General features: G+C 38.1%; 1 long non-coding RNA gene across 1 annotated transcript; it reads right to left on the bottom strand.

The window, feature by feature from the left end:
• Window positions 1-10,164: 10,164 nt before the first annotated feature.
• Window positions 10,165-11,791, bottom strand: LOC129764697 (uncharacterized). Its single transcript, XR_008741198.1, has 3 exons — window positions 11,483-11,791; window positions 11,312-11,387; window positions 10,165-11,227 (listed from the first exon to the last, which is right to left on the bottom strand). It is a non-coding gene; the product is annotated as an uncharacterized LOC129764697 (long non-coding RNA).
• Between the last annotated feature and the right edge of the window lie 8,597 nt (window positions 11,792-20,388).

The raw sequence follows: 20,388 nt of genomic DNA, 5'->3' as shown, positions 1-20,388 counted from the left end.
TCTTGGTGATTTCAACACAAATGTTCTTCGTACGAGTTCTAAATCTGAGCGTTTCATTAATTTCCTTAGTTCACTGTCATTGAGCATAGTTGGCAAAGAACCGACTTTCGCTGAAGATCACGAGTTCAATTCTCACTCCCAACATTCTTCCAAAATTGGAAGTAAAAAGTGACGAACCAGCCAAAAGTGTTGAAAGTCACTATAATACAGATATATAAAAAAAAAGAACCGACTTTTTTTCCATTCCTCGCAGCTTGATTTGATCATAACCAACGAGCCAAGCAAAATATTAAGATTTGGACAAATGGATGTTCCAAATATATCACAACATGACCTCATTTTCGCTTTTCTGAATTTCGATAAAAATATAGTCAACAAGGAGGTCTATTACCGTGACTACAAACATGTTGATTCTGATATGATTTTAACACAATTCAACAGACTCGACTGGAACGTTTTCTTCTCATCTGATGATCCTGAAACATTAGTTGACTTATTCAATTGTTTTGTCAAAACTTTGTATGATAGTTGTGTCCCTATTAGTAAATTTAGGAATAAAAATCGACACATCCCTTGGTTTAATGTACAAATTCAAAAAGCTATGATTGTCCGTGATCTTGCATATAAAAGATTGAAAAATACACATGATTCAAATGACTTCTCATCTTTTAAACACTTGAGAAATTTGATTAATCGTTCAGTAAACCAGGTGAAAAGAGATTATTACAATACTCACTTATCTTCTAGTACGGCTCCCAATGAGTTTTGGACAAAATTTCGAGAGTTTGGGTTTCAAAGCGATCGGCGCAGAACGAGATTAATTTCGATGCTAATGAAATAAATAGTAACTTTCATAAAAAAATTTCCTCTGGAACTTCTCATCACATTCATCATATATCCATTTCCGATTCAGAGCACCATTTCCGTTTTCGATGTATTCAAGATTACGATGTAATCAATTCCATTCATATGGTCACATCAAATGCTGTGGGCCTAGACGAACTTCCCATGAAATTTTTAAAACTCATTTTACCAATTCTAATCGATCCAATTACCTACATGTTCAATTGCGTTATTGTGTCTGGTAAATATCCTCTTGCTTGGAAATGTTCTAAGGTAATACCACTCAGAAAGAAGAACAATCTAGACACTCTGGATAATTTACGACCCATAAGTATTTTATGCGCTCTATCTAAAAGCTTCGAACGAATACTTAAAGATCAGATGTGCTCTATTTTACAAGAAAATCATTTGGTCACATCATTCCAGTCTGGTTATCGAGCAGGTCATAGTACCAAAACAACAATGATGAAAGTGTATGATGATGTCGGATATGCTATCGATAGTGGTGACAAAGTAATCTTGATTCTATTGGATTTCTCGAAAGCATTCGATACTATTTCCCATGCTCAGTTATGTGGAAAACTGAACTCGAAATTTTGTTTTAGTGCTTCTGCGGTAAACCTCATCGATTCTTATTTAAATGATCGCAAACAAGCAGTTTATATAAATGACGTGCTTTCAGATTTTCTTCCAGTCACATCGGGAGTGCCCCAAGGATCAGTACTAGGTCCAATTTTGTTCACTCTTTACATCAACGATCTATCAGGAATTGTAAAACATTGTTCTGTGCATATTTTTGCGGATGATGTCCTGCTTTACGCAAACTACAATAAAGTGAACGCTTTGACTATTTGTAGATTAGTGAACGATGATTGAAATTCTATAAAAAACTTAGGCAGAGGCTAATAGTTTGAAGCTTAATGCACAAAAATCAAAAGCTTTTCATATTGCACAGGGTAATAATGTTAACCATTTGAATTTGACTATCGGAAATGACACAATTCAGTTTGTAGAAAGTGCCACTAGTCTAGGTTTCACTATCCAGCATAACTTCCAGTGGGATAAATTCATATTGGGCCATAGGCAAGATATACGGAACTCTACGATGTTTCCAGTTGAAAGGATATTTCTTGAACCAGAAAACTAAGCTGAAGATATTCAAAAGCTTCATTTTACCATATTTCGTGACGTGTAACTTTCTACTGCTTTCAGTGAGCATACAGACTTTAGACAGGTTAAAAATCGCACTTATTGCTTGTGTTCAGTTTGTATTCAATCTTGGTCGTCTGGACAGTGTTTCGCATTTACAGAGTAAATGTTTAGGTTACTCTTTCCATAACTTTATAAAATCCCGCTCTTGCTTAATACTTCATAAAATTACAACAAAATGCCCCACATATCTACATGAAAAGCTGATACCTCTTAAAAGTAATGTTTTACCGGTGCATTCTACATCTTTTTATGCCAAAATTATATTTGTGAGAGGTGTTTGTCTCTGGAATTTTTTACCAGGCAATCTAAGAAATCAAAAATCATTTTTAACATTTAAGAAGCAATGCAAAGAGTACTTTAATTAAATGAATTAATTTATATAGTGAACATTTTTGATGTTAGATAGTACGTAAATGACTAGTAGTAACATACACTCCCTGAATAGCAATTTAAAAGTTGTATTATCTTATGCTATTATGCGAACAAATAAACAAATCAACAAAAAAGTAAACAAATGGAGTCAAATTTGGCATGTGATGGTTTTTGGGTACGAAATTCCTATGATGGTTTCATATACCTCCCTCCTCTGAGATGACGAACTGCGGTATAAACAAAACACAAGTAACTCTGCATAACTCGAGAATTAACAGAGTAAATGAAACTAAAATTGGATTATTATTCGCCAAAATTTTTGGTCAGCACAAAACTCGAGGAAGGAATCGTCCGATTTGAGCTGTCTTCATTTTATTATATTTTCTGTATCAAGCATGTATTCGATGTAATGTACAAACATGTTATTTTCAAGGGATTGAAGTATCATGAACGAGAATTGTGTAAAAAATATAATTTTGTTGTTTTGGTGCTAGGAAATTTATAGTAAAAAGGAAATTGTAAAGGGCCAAAGAGAATCAATAAATGAAAAGTTTTGCGATTGGACCCACGAACGTTCGCTTAGTAAGAAAACATGAATGTTCGAAAGTATTCATATAAAAATTCAAATTTGGGCGGGACGAAGTTCACCGGGTCAGCTAGTTATAATATAAAAATGTTTTCAAAAATATACCATAATCATCGGTGCTACACTTTATTTCAATTTCATGAAAAGAACATAGAAATGCGGATATTTTTTTGTGATTTTCATATCGAACATTGTAAATACATTAACATCAATTTGTCTCATTTTAATTTTTCATAAATTAATCCATATTCTTCGTTCTTCATATAAATTACAATAGTATCCTGTACATAATTAACTGACGATAATATCCGCCGTATAAACGATAACACGTTTCTATGATTGATAACACATGCTAGAGCTGGAGCACCTTCAACTTCGCTGACAGCTAAGCTATCACAGTTCAACATAATCACTCTGTACCCCTCCACAGCCACTTGATGTTCAGCGGAACGAAAGGTTGATCACATCATTGCGCACAATTTCATTACTGTCAGCTGGTGGCAGGGATCTCACCATATCGTCGAGGCCGGAAATGGTAAACTTGTAATGCTGTCATTAGAATTTGTTTTCCCATACATTATCTTCCAGCATTCACCCACGCGGCCACGCTTTCATCTGCCAGTGGAACCGCCGCCTGGATCCAATAAGCTGTGTGTGTGTTTTTGTAAAATCTGGAGTTTAATCTTCCCCAGACCGGGCTTTTCCCCCTTTTCGTTTTCGGGTTTCGTTCTTTGTCTCAAAGGTGCTATTTTTTGTCAAAACTTCAGATCGGATCATTAGCCGAGGCAACACGTGTCGTGTTGTATCAAAGTTTTTCCTCCCTCCCCGCCCCGGGTGGAAGTTTTTCCAGCGCCGAAGGCCAAAAAGCAGCGTTTGACGAGAGCGACGATGTTCACTTTGAACCGTACGGCGTGGATAATTATTCATAATGACGGTATTTATGCTGGAGTATGTCGGGAAAAAATGGGAGGAAGTTATTTTACATGTGTTCGATGAACAGGTTTGATCTTTTCCATCGAATTTTTCTCTACTCCCGATGTTGCACCAATGTTGGAAGGCCGAGATGAATTCTTTTTTCATGTTGGCGACGAAAAAGCTAAAATTAGATTGCATCAATTAAGATGTCACGCTGAAAAATGCGTGGCATGTGGACAAACAGATTTAGTGGCGTTTCGGAATTTTTGGACGTGATAAATGACGGTCGGTGTTAATACAAATGGTTGCAATGTGAACATTAATGCCCATGTTGTGGTTGTTTTTATTGAACACCAAAATGTTGACACTTGGAATGAAACGGAAACTGTGAGAGTGTCTTTGTTTACTTGAGCCACTGATCACGGCTTCATTCGTTCACCTTCATGTTATTGAAAAATATGTTATACTCGGGTGATCCCCTCTAAAAGTATGATGAATGGTCGTTTATCCCATCCACTGCTATTTCCCGTTCATTATAAACAGTATGAGGTTCTCTGCTTAGGGTCAGTTCATTACGGGATAGAATCGTATAACCCAGACCGATGGAGCGGAAGAAGCTCGCTCGGAAGCCTACAAATGGGCCACCAGCACAATAGGGACCTAGACCGGTTGAAGTTGACTGTCGGAGCTCAAACTCATAGAGACCGTGCCAACACATTAGACCCGTTCGGAGGGCACTGTTAATAGCATATTAACTCTTCCAAATAAATTAATAACCCGACATTAAAACGAAATTACTTCACACCACTCATCATTAGGCAGAGCCGGACGCGACGATACCGCGGCAAAACATAGTTCTTAGGACCACCGGAAGGGGGTCCTCAGGCGAAACATATTTGTGGACAACAACAGCACACAGGAAGCAGGGCGCGTGAATGTAGCAAATGTGGCTATAATTTAAAGTAATTTCATTTTAATGACGACTTTCGAAGCCGAAACATCGCGGTTTCCCGCGAGCGACGATAACCCACACGAAATTAAAACTCAATTTCAAGCGCTTCGTCACTTCGGGAGCATCGGGAAAGTTACTGCTAACTATAATTAACTTAGAGGCCTACGCCGGAAGACTGTCCTTCGCAAGGGTTCCCTAGAATTCGGCGTTCTTCATCGCCGCTTTCAGCGAGAGATCTCCACGCTCGGAGGGAAATATTTTCGGCTCGCGAAACGTTTTACTCAATGTGGGAAACAACATCCGATTCGTGCGAAGGAACGGGGCACCAAATTGAAATTAATTTTTAGTCAAATATTTAACTTTTTACTCAACAGGATCCGAAGCATGAATAATTCCCAGCCTTTGCTTCCGATTATACGGATTCATAACGATAATGGTCACGACCGGTGGGAGGCTGCGTCGGGGATAGGAGGGGCAAGCGATATGAGGAGGTTCATGGACGATGTTCTGCCTACTCGTTCCGGTTTTGGGGAATATGCGAAGGCATACGGTCCCTAATTAATTAGTCCCTTTGATGAGCAGCAATATTACACGGGGGGCAACAGATTAGATGGATTACGTCTCGGGTAATTCTAGCTCTCCCACCCCTAGTGGGAGCACATTGGGTTATGTTTGGCCAGAAATTTCGGCGTTTTGATCCGTTGCTCGGTTGCTTTGCTTGGTTTGGGTGATTTTAATCAAACCAGTGGTCAATTTGTGTACCATGTAACCAATTCAAGGTCTGTGAAACTTTTACTTATACCAATAAAATTTACGACACCTGTCGATTGATTTTGTGTTCTGAATGCTATTTCTATGTTCAACTATAATTTGAATGTTTATGTTTTACAGTAAGCTAAAATTTTCTGGGGAAGCACTTATATATTCAAATTGAGGCCGCAAAGTTGAGTTATCGCTTCGACATAAAAATTTACACAGACTATTTTCAAACTAATATTCTGAAAAAAAAAAAGTTATTTGGATTTTTATGAACAAACATCTGTTTAAGGAGTCTTATATGCCAAACTCCATTGAACTACACATTTAGCAAATGATGACAAACTGTTATTCAATTCTCATGATATCTTCATTTCCTTCTATGAAGAAGATGATTGAATGTGTTCTGAGTAGCCAGTTCGAGAGTACGCGATTCAAAGAAATTTGGAAATTTTATTATTTTGTTCATTTTTTCGAGGACGAAACCACATAATTTGCAGGAGAAGCTCAAAAATGTTTTATTCGATGTAATCTTTCTAAGTAAAAAAGTAAAGTTGTCGACAAACTGTGGATAAATATAAAACTTTTTTTTCTTCGACGAAAATCATTCGCCGACCCATTTTTCGACATCTTTATATTCGGCGAAGTGCTGCTATGCAAGTCCGATCGATTGAAGTAAAAAGTAAAAATCGGACAGAACCAGATCTAGAGAATACGGCGAATATGATAACATTTCCCAGTTAAGAGTTCTTACTGCGTCCTTCACGGCTTTAACGAGAGTAGAGAGTATCATCATGAGAGTAAGTCCAGTAGTTTTTAGATACCATTTCAAGTGTTTTTTTTATTCAGAGAAGTTAAATCCAAACGGCCTTTTTCGAGACCTGAACTCCTGAATTCCTGAGCTATCAACATTGAGACCTACTTTAGACGAATGATTCGCCATTTCTGTGAATGGTCAAAGAATCATAACCAAAATACCAAAAATCGCAAACGTGGTTATATTTCCAATCACAAATAAATTTGATTCATTTGTGTAAGCAGCAATATATTGAACTTTTATACCAAATTTTTCATACGTTAAAAACAATGCAATATTAATCCCAATGGTAATAATAAAATAAGTAAAAAAAAACTTTCTAAGTTAAACGGTTTCATCGTAATTAAATATAGCAATGTACTAGAAGCTAGAAAATAATTAGGCAAGTAACAGTTAGCAGTTATCACACCGCTTCTTTCATCAATATAGGACATTGATGAGACTAAAATAAAATCGTGGGTCACGTTTAGCTTACAGTATCCACAGTTAACGATTCCTTTATATGCCCCACGATTTTTTTCAGTCTCAACGCGAAAAAAATCTCATCAATGCCCTAGATTAATGAAAGAAGGGGTGTGATAACTGCTTAGTTATTTTCTAGCTTTCAGTACATTGCTATGTTTAATGACGATTAAACCGGCATTTTGTAGCGGCCACTTCTGTTGTGTTCTACTAGTCAAGTACTTTTATTTGATACCCATATTATTGGGGTTTTGCAAAGATATGTAGTCCGCCATTTTGTAGCGGCCGCCATATTGGATTTGTATTTTTCATAAATAACTGTGTCAAGCCCTTTCATTTGATACCCATATTGATGGAGTTCTAAGAAAATATGTGATCTGCCATTTTGTAGCGGCCGCCATCTTGGATATTAGGATCATGAAATAAGCAGTTTTATAGTGACTGCAGAGATAAAGGTGTGTTCCAAATTTCAGATCAATCAATTGAAATGCTTCAGAACAATTTTTGAAATGCTGTAAGTTCGTGAAAAATATTGATGGGATGCGCATTATTTTGACTACAAGTTTCAGGTATCAGAATATTTTACGTACATATTTTTATTCTGATATGTGTAGGTGTAGTGGGCAACAATATTGGGATGAAATGAAAAATCGATTTTCTTTATTTTTTCAAGAATATCCCGGACTAACCAAATTTTTAGCTAACCAACTCAACAGCAAATCCAATTAACCTCATCAACCAGCTTTCATTTGGTTTAAAGAACGTTCCTCTAGGACCTTCCCACATAGAGACATTTCAGTTTGAATGAAAATATACCCATTCGTCTTTGATGATGAATAATTCAATAAACAACCATCGCACCGCAAATCGAAATCCATTATTGAAAACATACGAATTTCCACACATACACGCACTCTTCACCCACAAACAAGCAAAAAATTATATTATTTAGTACGAAAAATCTTTGAAAAAAACAGAGAAAAATTGATTTTTCATTTCTTCCCGATATTGTTGCCCACTACACCTACACACACAAAGATAAAAATATGTAAGTGAAATATTCTGATAGCTGAAGGTAGCTTCAAAATGATGTACATCTCATCGATATGCGTTAATTTTTCACCAAGTTACAGCATGTCAAAAATCACTTAAAATTTCCGACTTTGTACTCTGTTCCTCTAATTTTTTTTTTGTCGAGTGTATCTATTCCAAAACGGTTTGCGTTTCTCGCAGAAACACTGTCGATATTCATTAAAGCTTAAAATTGGTGTGAAAGAAATTTATTTTATCAGAGAACATGCCTGAAGACAATTTCAATTCGAAAATAATTAGGGGAACTGGGAGGAATGTGGAACATGCCTATTTCCAGTGTCCACATATTGTAGCTCAACTTATTGTAGTTCAAGATAGTAAGCGTTTTTTATTATGAAAATTGAAAATAGTACATTTTTCATTATTAGAAAAAAAGGTTGGAAAATCGAGCATTTTTTTAGTGAGGAGGTAATGTGGTCACCTGTGGGGGGCAAAGTGGTCACTCGCACATATCACGCTACAAGAGATATATTTATGCGTGTTTTTTGGCTAAATTTGTTCAAATAACTATTGAAATAGTAGGTACATGAATGAAATGAGCTAAGCTCATTAACCTAGAACCGTAATTGAAATTTTCTCATGCGTACAAAAACGTAATAGGAAACACATAAAGTTTTTCAAAATGAGGCTTGGTTTTGGTTGGATAGCATATTTTTCCTGGGTTAAAACCACAAAAGGGGCCCCTTTAGGAGCAGAAGGTAACAAGGTATATCAGCTTTTGAAAACAGAACATTGTCAGTAGTAATCCTCCACTGACCACTCTGCCCCCCAAACAACGATATGCGAAATATGCGAAATAATCGCTGTAATTGTACAAAACATCTGTTCACCTCCCCTAGAATATGTGAACAGTCGTCCAAATTGTTAATTTGTCGCAAATATCAGGTCAAATAAACTAAATTTCAATAGAAATTTCTTAAATTCGAAGCGCACAAAACTACGGCCGAATGGCTACCGAGAAAGCGTTTTTTGTTTTTATTTATATCTTGACATGCGACAGCTCCACTGTAGTACAGGGTGACTCAAAAGTCCTGAAATTCTTCATACATAAGATGACTATCAATACGGTGTCAATAGTCAATAGTTATATTACCAAACAAACAGGTGACCACTTTACCCCACGTGAACACATTACCCCCTATAATTCTACTTAGTGTTTTTTAATGCATCAAACAAGTAGCCCTAACTCTTACTTAACCATTAAACAAATGGTTTTTCTTCTGTTATTTTCTTAGAAACTCGTCATTATAATTATAAAATATTATAATGATAATATTGGTTACAGTTCTTGTTTAATACTTGTCACCATTTGCGAAAAAAATTGTGTGTATGTCTATTTCTTAGATTCAATACGGAAAGATAAGTTTTCATTCATAATTTTCATTATAAAATTGCGTTTACTCCTACGGCAAATCCAATAAAATTTGCGCTTCATAATGACAGAAAACGAAACTCGATGCCGTCAACGCAAATTTCATAAATGAACGAATTTGATAAATAAACATTAAGCACAAGCAAAGATTTTTTTCCTCTCACTCCAGAATTTTACTTAAAAATAACAGATTTACATTTAGCAGATTTTATATGCATATGTAATATGTGGTTAAAAAATTGAATTGCAGGCAATTGAAAAAAAAATCTGGTGTCCCTGCATAATCTTCCGCTATTGATCTCGAAACTGAACTCATTCATTATTCTCGAATCACAGGAGTCGTATCAGTCGCTTCCCGAAGATGATGGGTCGACTCTGATGAAGAAATGAAACGACAGGAATCAGTCATTGGTGCCAGCGACATACAATTTGGTCGAAAACCCTTAAAACGAAAATATTTGGAGTCTGGCATAAATGCTATCCCATCAGCTGAACTAACCGGATATTGCACCTACAGATAGATACAGGTTAAGGTCCCTGCAAAATCCACCTAACCCTCCTGTACTCTGCAACCTCAACTGTTCTTCAACTTCATTCAGTTTTAATAGTCATTTAATTCAGCCTGCTCAAAACAGAATTATTGGTTTTTCGGTCTGTGATACCTTATGCCTGAGTATAGGAGGGTTAAAGACAAGAACTTCGACTCTATGGAAAGCATAAAAAATACCTTGAACAATTGTAACCCGCGACGCCGGGGAAGCGCGCGAGTTCGTCGCGACCGGGGATTTTGCGCAGATAAGCGGTCGGCTTAAGCGCCACTCCCGCGAGGGAGACCGACCGCCGTGTTTTATCCTTGCCCGGCAATGAGACACCCACTGAGGGCGGGTTTGTCCTTTTTCTCACAAACCCGGTTATTTCCGCGACTCTTCTGCGCTAAGAAGGACCCGCGACACCGTTTATCCGCGTTCCACAATTCAGGCAACAGAGGCAATACGGTTGTTTCCAATGAACACCGTTTATGCCAAAATTCTCATCATTGGACCTACGCAATGATGCCAAACCCACCCACCTTGAAGTTTCAGAGGACGAGGTGCGGGGGTTGAAAAGTTGTCCACAACAGAAGAGGAGCCCCAACCCTGGGCTCGTGACCTATCTGAAAATTGTATCGGGTGTTTAGGCTACCGCTAGCCAGTAAATGCACAACATTTATGTCTACTTCAAATTACATTGATTCTTTAAACATTTATTAAGTTCTCCACATCTTCCCACGAATTTAGGTTATATTCACATCTATATTACATACGAAATCATCACAACAAATAACGAAAAATAATGGTTACTAAATTTATTTCACTAAATCCTCATATGGGTTTCGAACACCGGACCCTGGAATTCAAGCCCAGCGATCTTACTATCGAGTCTAATTCTCCATCTTGTGTGAACCCTTCTTGCTAGCGAGCAGCATGTGCACGCTGACGGTATTGCTCTATGCTTCTAAATTGTGTGGCATTTTTTTTGTGTGGCGTTGTTAATTTGTGTGTGGTTTTTATTTTTGATCTTAACCCTACATGCGCATGTTATTTTTAGGGTGAAAGAAGTTTTGTACTCACACTACCTAGGCTTTACGTGCATCTACTTTACCGCCGTTCCACGGTAGGCGATGAATGACGAGTCCGTAGGCGTAGATGATGGGACGTAGACGTTGAATGCGCATCCGACGTGTAGTGGTGCCGTGCTGCGCCTTCCCTTGATTCGAGTGACGATTCGCGCTTCGCGCGGCCACCTGGTTTGACTGATGTGGTGGCGAAGATCCAATCTTCGATCATGGGGTCAGGATACGGCTCCTTCCTACACACAACAAAGATTAAAACACCACACATATGCCACAATTAATTTTAGCATCAGCCACATGTCTTGGAGCTCTAAGCTTACCTTTGATTTCGCTAAACGGGAACACAAGCGAAGAATTACACTTTTCGATTTCTCGGAAAAACTTATTTTAAACTAACTAAACATGAAACAAAGAGACAAAAAAAACAGAGAAAAAAACCAAAAAAAACTTTAGTCTACTGACTAGCACGTGTAGCCTTTCACCTACGGTACCTTTTTACCGTCCACTCGCGATGCAAAAAAACTGGTCCGCCCTGCCTATTCCACGGTCGAAGTCGGAATGGGCAAGCATATCTCAAGATCCTCAGATCAGCGAGACATTCATTGGAACCGGAATTACGTAATAGTTAACGATGTTAACTATTCCGTATTCACACCGAAATTCCCCTGCGCTTTCATTGGTCGCGCATTCAAGCATTCGCGGGCGATACCCTTTAACCTCCCGAGCAGAGTTCAAGTCGAAGCGCTCGCCGGGTTTTGAAATTTGAAGAACAAGAAAACCCCGCCGAAAGACTCTGCTATTTGGGGGGAAATATCCAAATGAAAAAATAGCAAAAAAAAAAGAAAGCATGAGTCTTTCGGAGTGTTGGTATGTGGGTGTCTTGGCTAAACCAGCCGCCCAGTCACATCCAGCACCCATTATGGCTAGTTGCTCAAATCTAAAATCGGGAGCGGCACTCGCGTTGCCAAACATCCAATACATAGAAAGAAGAGAGAATCCCAGATCCACACAGGAGAGATTGTGTTGGATCTGAAATTCAAAATAACGAAACGAGGGGCTTCCAAAAGTCGAAATCAGTACCGTGCTACACAATTTTCGACAAGTAAGCAAACATATTTCGGAAGGATAGGATTTCTGAGCGGCAGATTGTGAAACAAAACTATGCATATAAAATTGAATAAACGTATGTCTGCCTAGAAAATGATGCCTTTGTTTTCCGAAAATTGACACGAACTTTCCGGACAACCCAATATGAACTATCCTGATTTCTTCCTGATCTCTATTTTCCTTCATCCTGATTTTTGAAAATTATAGTTGGCAACCCTGGTCTGGACTATGTCTTTTATGTACATTAGAATCCGTTAATGACTCCGTTCAAATTGGTCGTGACGACGTAATGACGTAATTACACAACGAAGTATGGTTTCATTTAAAATTATTTGAAAAAAAAAGTCGGATATGATGACTTTCTTTACAGTGGCATGTTAATAAATTATTTCCAGTTATAATGTCCGATTTTTTTTTCACAAAACGCTTTGTATGGCGTCCGCTTATTATGACGCGTTTTTCAATTCCCTTCGATGTCATTATAAACGGATTCCACTGTATTCAAACTACATCAAGTGATAATTTTCATTAAAATTTCAACAACCTTCGGATCTTCCAATCTGATAGAAAGTAAATTGCTCCACGATTACGAATTAATTATTTTGTCGTTTATTTTGCGACAAGGTATAGATGCCACTTTTTGCTTAGAACGATTAAATTTGAAGATCTAAAAACGCAAAAGTTGATTTCGATCGCATCGTGAAATTCGATCGAGTTTTAAGCCAGTCGGATTCCGGAATAAGAATAACTGTGTGAATCTTTTACCACAAGCTTCATGGCCCATGTATATTTTAAAATTTTTATCGCCTTCCATGGCATATGAAAAATAAACAAAGCGTATTTCAAAAGATTTCACCAATGACACGATCACACGAGTAAATGAATATCCAACATATCAACGAAGAAATCCTAATAATGGCGGACAACCAATTCACAAGTTTCAACAACGCAGACATTGACATTGAAAATAGTTGAGCAGTATCATATTCGCCTCACATGAGCAAAGCATTCAATGTTCATATTAATGGTCGGTTCTGCAGATAGGTAAAGAGCAATTAATACATTCGTCAGTCCGTGAATAAAGGCTGTGTTTCAAAATTAGACATATTTTGAACGAAATAAATATTGATATTCTTCATTTTATTTTTGTACTAAAAAATTATGTTACTTTTTTCTCCTTACATGTAACTTTTTAGAGATCAAACATTTTAATTGCGTTAATGAAATAAAATGAATCAAGAAACTACTCACAAACTTCCGTTCAACTTTCACTCGTTCTTTTTATCGATCACACGATTTATTTAACACTCAAAATATTCACTAGAAATAACTTATATGCGAGAACAACGTTTGCCGGGTTAGCTAGTAATCTTATATAATATTTATACATCTACACAGCGCCGCAATACATGGAATTTATGACGTAGAACTACGTCTTTCAGGAAGGGTGTCAAATCAGAAAACAGGTCACGTTTTTATGAAATAAGGTTAACGTTAATACCTATTTTCACTGTGAACGAATTCTCATGATTTGCATACCAATCGATATACTATACGATTTGTTTGATATACTATAAATTACAATTCGCTAATCTCTAAACGGTTTAAATTCATGAAAACTGGAAGAACATCCTTTTTTCCACTACATTTGTTCTGCCGATTTGTGTGTTAACCCTACCCGTATTTCGAATGCTCATAACACGAACATTTCTTAACAGATCGGAAAGATGTTTGCATCAAGTGATAGGAAATATTTCTTCGCGTCTATCACAATTAATAAAATGTTATTTTTCATGAGATGAACAATTGAATAACTGTAAAATGTCAAGCGTTATCTAAACGCCCTAACTGTCAAGTTTTGATTGGCCCGATTTACTGTTTCCCCAACACAGACATCATAATCGATTTACCTGTGGAAATCCGCTTTGCAAAGTTCTACGTAGGAAACATGCGGTCGTGTCCTAGATACAACCCCTTACAATTTTGACGTAGACCTACGTATTTCATCAAGGGTGCCAAATCAGAAAACAGGTCACGTTTTTATAAAATAAAGATAACATTAATTACTGCTTTTGCAGCGAACGGATTTTGGCGATTTACATACCAAACGGATTGGAAATCCCCTAAGATTTGTTTGTTATGCTATATATTACAATCCCCTGGTGTGTGAACGATTCAAATTGATTAAAACTAGAAGCATTTCCATTTTCCCATACATTTGTTTTGCTCATTTGTGAGCTTCCCTACCCATGCCATCAATACCGAGCAACTTATCAGCGAGCTACGAATGGAAATGATTCAAAGTCTCCGTGAACAAAGAAAAGAAGAACATAAAAAACTGAGGGGAATATTTGCCTAGAGCATAAATATTGGATATCGCTGAGACAAACTTTCAGTATCGTTCCGGAGACGAAGCGATGAACATCGCTTTTTTTTTGCTTGGAGGTAAAGTGGTCACTCGCACATATCAAGCTGAATGGGATAGATTTATGCGTTTTTTTCGTCCAAATTTGTTCAAATCATTTTTGATACAGTAGGCACATGTATGAAATAAGTTTGGCCTATTCTCATGCATACAAAAACGTAGTAAGAAACACATAACGTTCCGTATTATGAGGCTTGGTTTAGTTGGAGTGGCAAGTTTATCCAGGGCCAAAACCACAAAAGGATCTTCTTCAAGAGTAGAATGTGATGAGGTATATCAGCTTTAGTAAACAGAACATTGTAAGTTGTTATTCACCTATGACCACTTTGCCCCCAAACATCAAAATAATTTCTAAGCTAATTAATCGCTGAGATTAAACAAAATATTTATTCACCTCTCCTAGAATATGTGAACAGCCGTCCAAACTGATGATTTGTCCAATATATCAGATTGAATAAACTAAATTTCATGAGAAACTCCTTAGATACGATGCGCACAGAACTACGGCCTAATGACTATCGAAAGAGCAATTTCTGTCTTTATTTATATTTTGACATGCGACAGCTCTACTGAAGTACAGGGTGGCCCAAAAGTCATTAAATTTTTCAAACATAAGGTGACTATCAATACGGCATCTATAGTAAATATTTATACTGCCAAACAAGCAGGTGATCACTTTGCCCCCCATGACCAATTTGCCCCCACTACCCCTACATCAAGTTGACGCCATTCCATTAACACTTTCGACGCCCCGTCACCCAGATATGGGTGACACTTTCCTCGCTCGAATTGAGTAGGATTTTCAGAAGGTATTTGATAGAATAGGCATCTAAATGTAACTATAGGATATGAAGAAAAATAATAAAATCATAACCATAATATTATACTGTTTATACTATACTTTTTATTAATTTATAGTACGGATGGTTTGTACTGCAGTTTTTTGCGAAACTCCTATACTATGACTTTGGCATGTGTAATTGTCATCAATTCGTCTTTAATTGAAAACAAACATTGCTAGATCATGTAAGAGTTATCTATAAACTAAGTTTGATCTTCATTTAATAATTTAATCGCAAGTTGGGCTCTGCAAGAAACTCAAAAACGTCGTGTTGGGCGTCGAACGTGTTAAGGTTCTGAACTACACAATTGTGTGAGAAATCATCAAACTAGGCTATCATCGGCTTACCAAGAAAATAATTGTTCAGGAATTTTGTGTGCGACTTGGTTTCGAATGGCAGTAGCAAAACTGTTTCCATCAAGGATGAAAGCAAAGCTAATGATGAAAGTAGAGGATGAAAGCAAAGATCGGAAATATTAATAGAGAGGACTTCTGCTGAGAAGAGCGCGAAGCGGAGATAAGTGTGGGTATATTTAGTTTCTTCAAGCCATCGATATATGGCTTCGTGTGCGTGTTTCATAACCCCTATGTACAAATAACATTTGAGGTGCCATAGAAAGATTGATGAGATGAGATGTGGAATAATGGTGCTGGTGCAACGAGTATGTAATCAACTGTAGCCGAGTTTATGTCAATTGCGAAAAAAGCCACCGGAATAGCGTTCGAGGTATATTTTCAATGCATTGACATGAAACAAATTGCGACATACGGTCTACACAGCTACAGCTAGTGTATTGTTCTGCGAGGACAATGATGAATCTTCAATCAATTATCGTCAACTGAATCTACAATAATAATAAAAAAAACATTTCAGGGCGATCAAACCATTCTGCTGAACAGTTATTTTTAAAATTTCACAGTATTCTAAAATAATATCCGAAGTTATTAACAAGCGACCTGAATAAAATAACAGCGTAGTTCTACGTCAACAATGTGGTCGTGTTTTGGACACAACCTTCTATATATTTTTTTTATTTTTTCTTCAATAATAGGTGACAACAATTGTTTATTGTAACTACCGTTATCTATTGTTCAAAAAAGCACCATTTTGATACGGGAAGAGGCTCACTAGACATTAGGATTCGTCTAAAAAGTGTGATATTATGCATTCTTGAATAAAGTATAAGATTAGAATTGCGCCTTGATGTGGTGACTGAGAACAGAGGAACGTCCGCAAAGGGGTAAAGATCGAAAAAAATGAATGACCGAACATTTTATTATTTTTTTTCATATACCGCAGAAAAAAAAATCGCACAAGAGAAGAAAATCGCGCAAAATAGCGCACAAAAACAAATTTCCTTGTACAATACAACTAAAATAAATTATTTGATCCAAAAACGCACTTTCACTCATAAAGCAGATGCAGAGAGTCACATATCTATTTACAAGAGTAAATTGGAGTCTGGTCTCCCAGTATCAATCTTAGAATTGTGTCCAACAAGCTCCTCATAATCTTTGCACCAATAATCAATACTCATGAATTGTATATTCATAGACTATTAACGCAGTTGTTCTGTTCTCCAGAAGTAGCTGGCCCAATATTGTTGACAAAACAATCGACCACGTTACGACCCACGTTTCTGTCGATTTTGCTCCGATCCCACCTAAACTCTGATGGACCCATTTTCATATCATGCTGGAGAAAACCTTGTTCACCCTTGTACGATCCATTAGCCTCACTAATGCTCAAATTTAATTCCCCAGAAACATTTTACGAACCAGCCCAATATGAAGGTCAGTAGCGGGAGGGTTATCGAAAAGGCTTCAAAACAGTGGCTCCTAACACACATCTGCCTTCCGCCGATGGGAATCTTATTTCACCTCAACTAGAGATAGCAAAAAAAAATCAATTCCGAACCACTCCACAGTTTTTCATGCGGCACAAGCCTTACACACGTGAGAGAAAAGAGGCTTCCGCTCGCATTTGTCATCATTTGTCTGGATTAGTGTGGAGTATCAATCGATTTTCACTCAACCGCCCACGCCCTCGCCGAGTGGCGAAGTCCGGCGGGGGAAGTTTCCGTAGGATTCCAATCAACGTGCCAACGGTGAGATGTTGGTACTTGACAATATCTCTACAAACCCCTTCACATGGTATCCTTGCGGAGCGAGTGGCAAGGTCATCTCGAGCAGAAATCCGATATGGACATTGTTCCAACACACATAACCACCATCCCTGCTTCACCTTATGCCCCGTTGCTTTGTTTGCGAAGCGAAAGGGGTGCAAAAGTGATTATCTGGATTCATCCTCTCAATGAACATGTTTTTCTTTTCAACTGTTGGACTTTTGTCCGTTGCAGCTGCTCCAGAATTGTCGACAAACAAGGGGGAAACATGTTTTGATAAATATACAGTAAACTGAACTTGAGCAAAAGAACAATCGGCGTTTTTAGATATGATGAAAATTATCACACAATTTTCATCAACTGCGTTCATTATGCTAGTACATATAGACCAGGTTCTCTCGAAGATATCTCCAGGAAATCCTTTTGATTCATCATCGGTGTTGATTCATGCACGGGAAATCCATCAGCAATACCTAAGTGGCCTTCAGCTGATACTCAATTAACTATTCTATGCTATCATCCTAAGCCCGGGGGCAACAAGTGGAGCAACAAAGCGCCATTAATTGGACCGTAGATCGTAGAAGACCTCCGCACAATTAACCGTTGCCAAGCGTGATATATGTCCCATTAATCTCGATACACAATTACGCTACAGTGATTTCGATATTCACCTCCCCACTTCCCCAGTTTCGCATAAATCCATCCACCGGAGGTGAGTCTTTCACGATGGTGGGGACATTGGTCACTTCCGCTGGGAGGATTCTCATCATCTAGCTCTAATGCATTTTCCGTCCGAGAAGTGTACGAGGGTCGCACTTGGTTACAGCTCTGACCTCAATCTAGGTGTGGCAGCCATCCGGCCTAGCAGCAGCATCAGCAGCGTCAGTAGCAGGTCAGGGGTGGACTTAGACTCATCTCTCCTGTGCGAACCATTACGCGACAAGTCAATGGATGCTGCTAGCAATAAAAAAGGATGCCCGACGAGCTCGGCTCTGGAACGAGGAAGTTAGGTATCGCACATGTTCCGATATGGGGCTTTTCCGGTTGGGCTGGCCGCTGGAATGAAAGCAATAGAGAAGTGAAAATATCGCATTGCCGCAGGAATGAAACACTCGAGTGGACGAGCAGAGCTCCTGGCGCCCAACACCAGGCAAAAGGGGAAAATGGTCAGCCGGCACTCTAAGCGATGGGAGAAAATGTAATTGAAAACATCTGTATGATAGATATGTATGTTATGTTATCCCTCTCGATTGCTCCAGAAAAGCCCACACATACACTCGCGTGGTCATTGTTCCAATCTGCCACTGCCACGGATGGACGGACGGAAGGAGCGAAGGGGTTGCACCTTATGTGGGATATCTCTTTCAACGAGCATCAATGTTCAATTGGAGAGGAGATTAGGTTAAGGCCAGCCGGAGACGATGGCAGGAGGAAGCTATCGAATATGTATTTACACTATTTTCTGCCTCGTTTTCAGTTTACAACAGACAAGATAGGAGCCCAAGGCTGGAGAGGATAGAACTTGGGTTTTACATGGTTCCGTACATGTACAAGAGGATTGATACCAAACTGACTGGCAATTCCTGCAATTTGGATGAAACGGAACCAATTGATTCCTTCTAGTGTACTTGGAACGCTTTATGTTTGGAAACAAAAAAAAAACAACAACGTTTTCAAATTTTTTCAGATTACGAAATCGAAAAAGCATACTTCCATTCCAATCAGCCGCAACCCCTTGCCTTTAGTGCTTCCTTCATTCTTCATCATCAAGCATCGAATCACATTGACGTTGTCCGATGAGTCCATGTGCGGCACGTGATTGTGAAAACACATGGAAAGTGTCTCCCTTGGATTTGTTTGCTCGAATTATTTGCTATTCCGAGTTGTTTTATAGTGTTTAATAGGATTGGGTTGAAATTGGGGGACGGATTTCCTTCCGGTGTGTGATGTATTCTACGCTTGCTGGGTGTAGAAGATCCCTCCTGTTCAAGAACCTTGTCTTGTTGTGCTATTTCCCATGCAGAACAGGTGATTGTTTTTGTTTACTGGATGTTATGTGACTAACAAGATTCAAATTATCAAATAACAAGAGGATTAGCTGGAAAATAGGTTCTTGAAATTATTTCTATCGCAGAAGGTAATAGCATAAAAAGTTGAGTTCTGTTTCATTTTAAAATAGAACCGATTGTTATGAAAGAAATTGATAATGATTCTCTTGCGCATGTGCAAGGACTTTGTGGTGAAGTGCCTTGGAGAGTCATTGACTAAAACTGTAATACTGTAAAGGTTACCACGTTAGTTTTCGTTCATAACGTATTAAGCCCACGAAGTGGCCTCCGCAAAACCAAAATTCATGATTTCAAGTTTTGAATTTTACATATCTTCTTCTCCTTGAATGGCGTTAACGTTCCCTGTGGAACTTTTGCCGTCTCAACGTATGCATTAACTAGCGTCATTTATTAATACACAGTTGAGATTTCTTAAGCCAAATAACACGCCTTGAATGTATTTCGAGGGGCAAGCTCTAGAATACGCGTGACCACAGTGCAAAGTCGAAGGAAATTTCTTTGACGAAAAATCCCCCGGCCAGAACGGGAATCGAACCCGAACACCCGGCATGACAATGTGAGACGCTAACCACTCGGCCACGGGTGCACTGAATTTTACATTTCACTTTCATATAATGTTTGATGAATTATTCTTTTATTTCTGTTTCTATTGTCAATGTTCGATCTGAACTACAAAATGTCACTAGCCACGATCGTAATACATGCCATTATTATCATAGGAACTTCAAATATAAATAAAATTGGCACTTGGGTGATCTGTTCTTCTATTTTGTGCATTCCATCTGTTCTACGCAACATGCAACAACTAAAATCAGTGATTTGAGCTTGA

Source organism: Toxorhynchites rutilus, chromosome 2 (genome assembly GCF_029784135.1).
Source record: "Toxorhynchites rutilus septentrionalis strain SRP chromosome 2, ASM2978413v1, whole genome shotgun sequence".
In the NCBI taxonomy this organism is placed as follows: Eukaryota; Metazoa; Arthropoda; class Insecta; order Diptera; family Culicidae; genus Toxorhynchites; species Toxorhynchites rutilus.
This window is presented reverse-complemented; position numbering and strand designations above follow the sequence as displayed.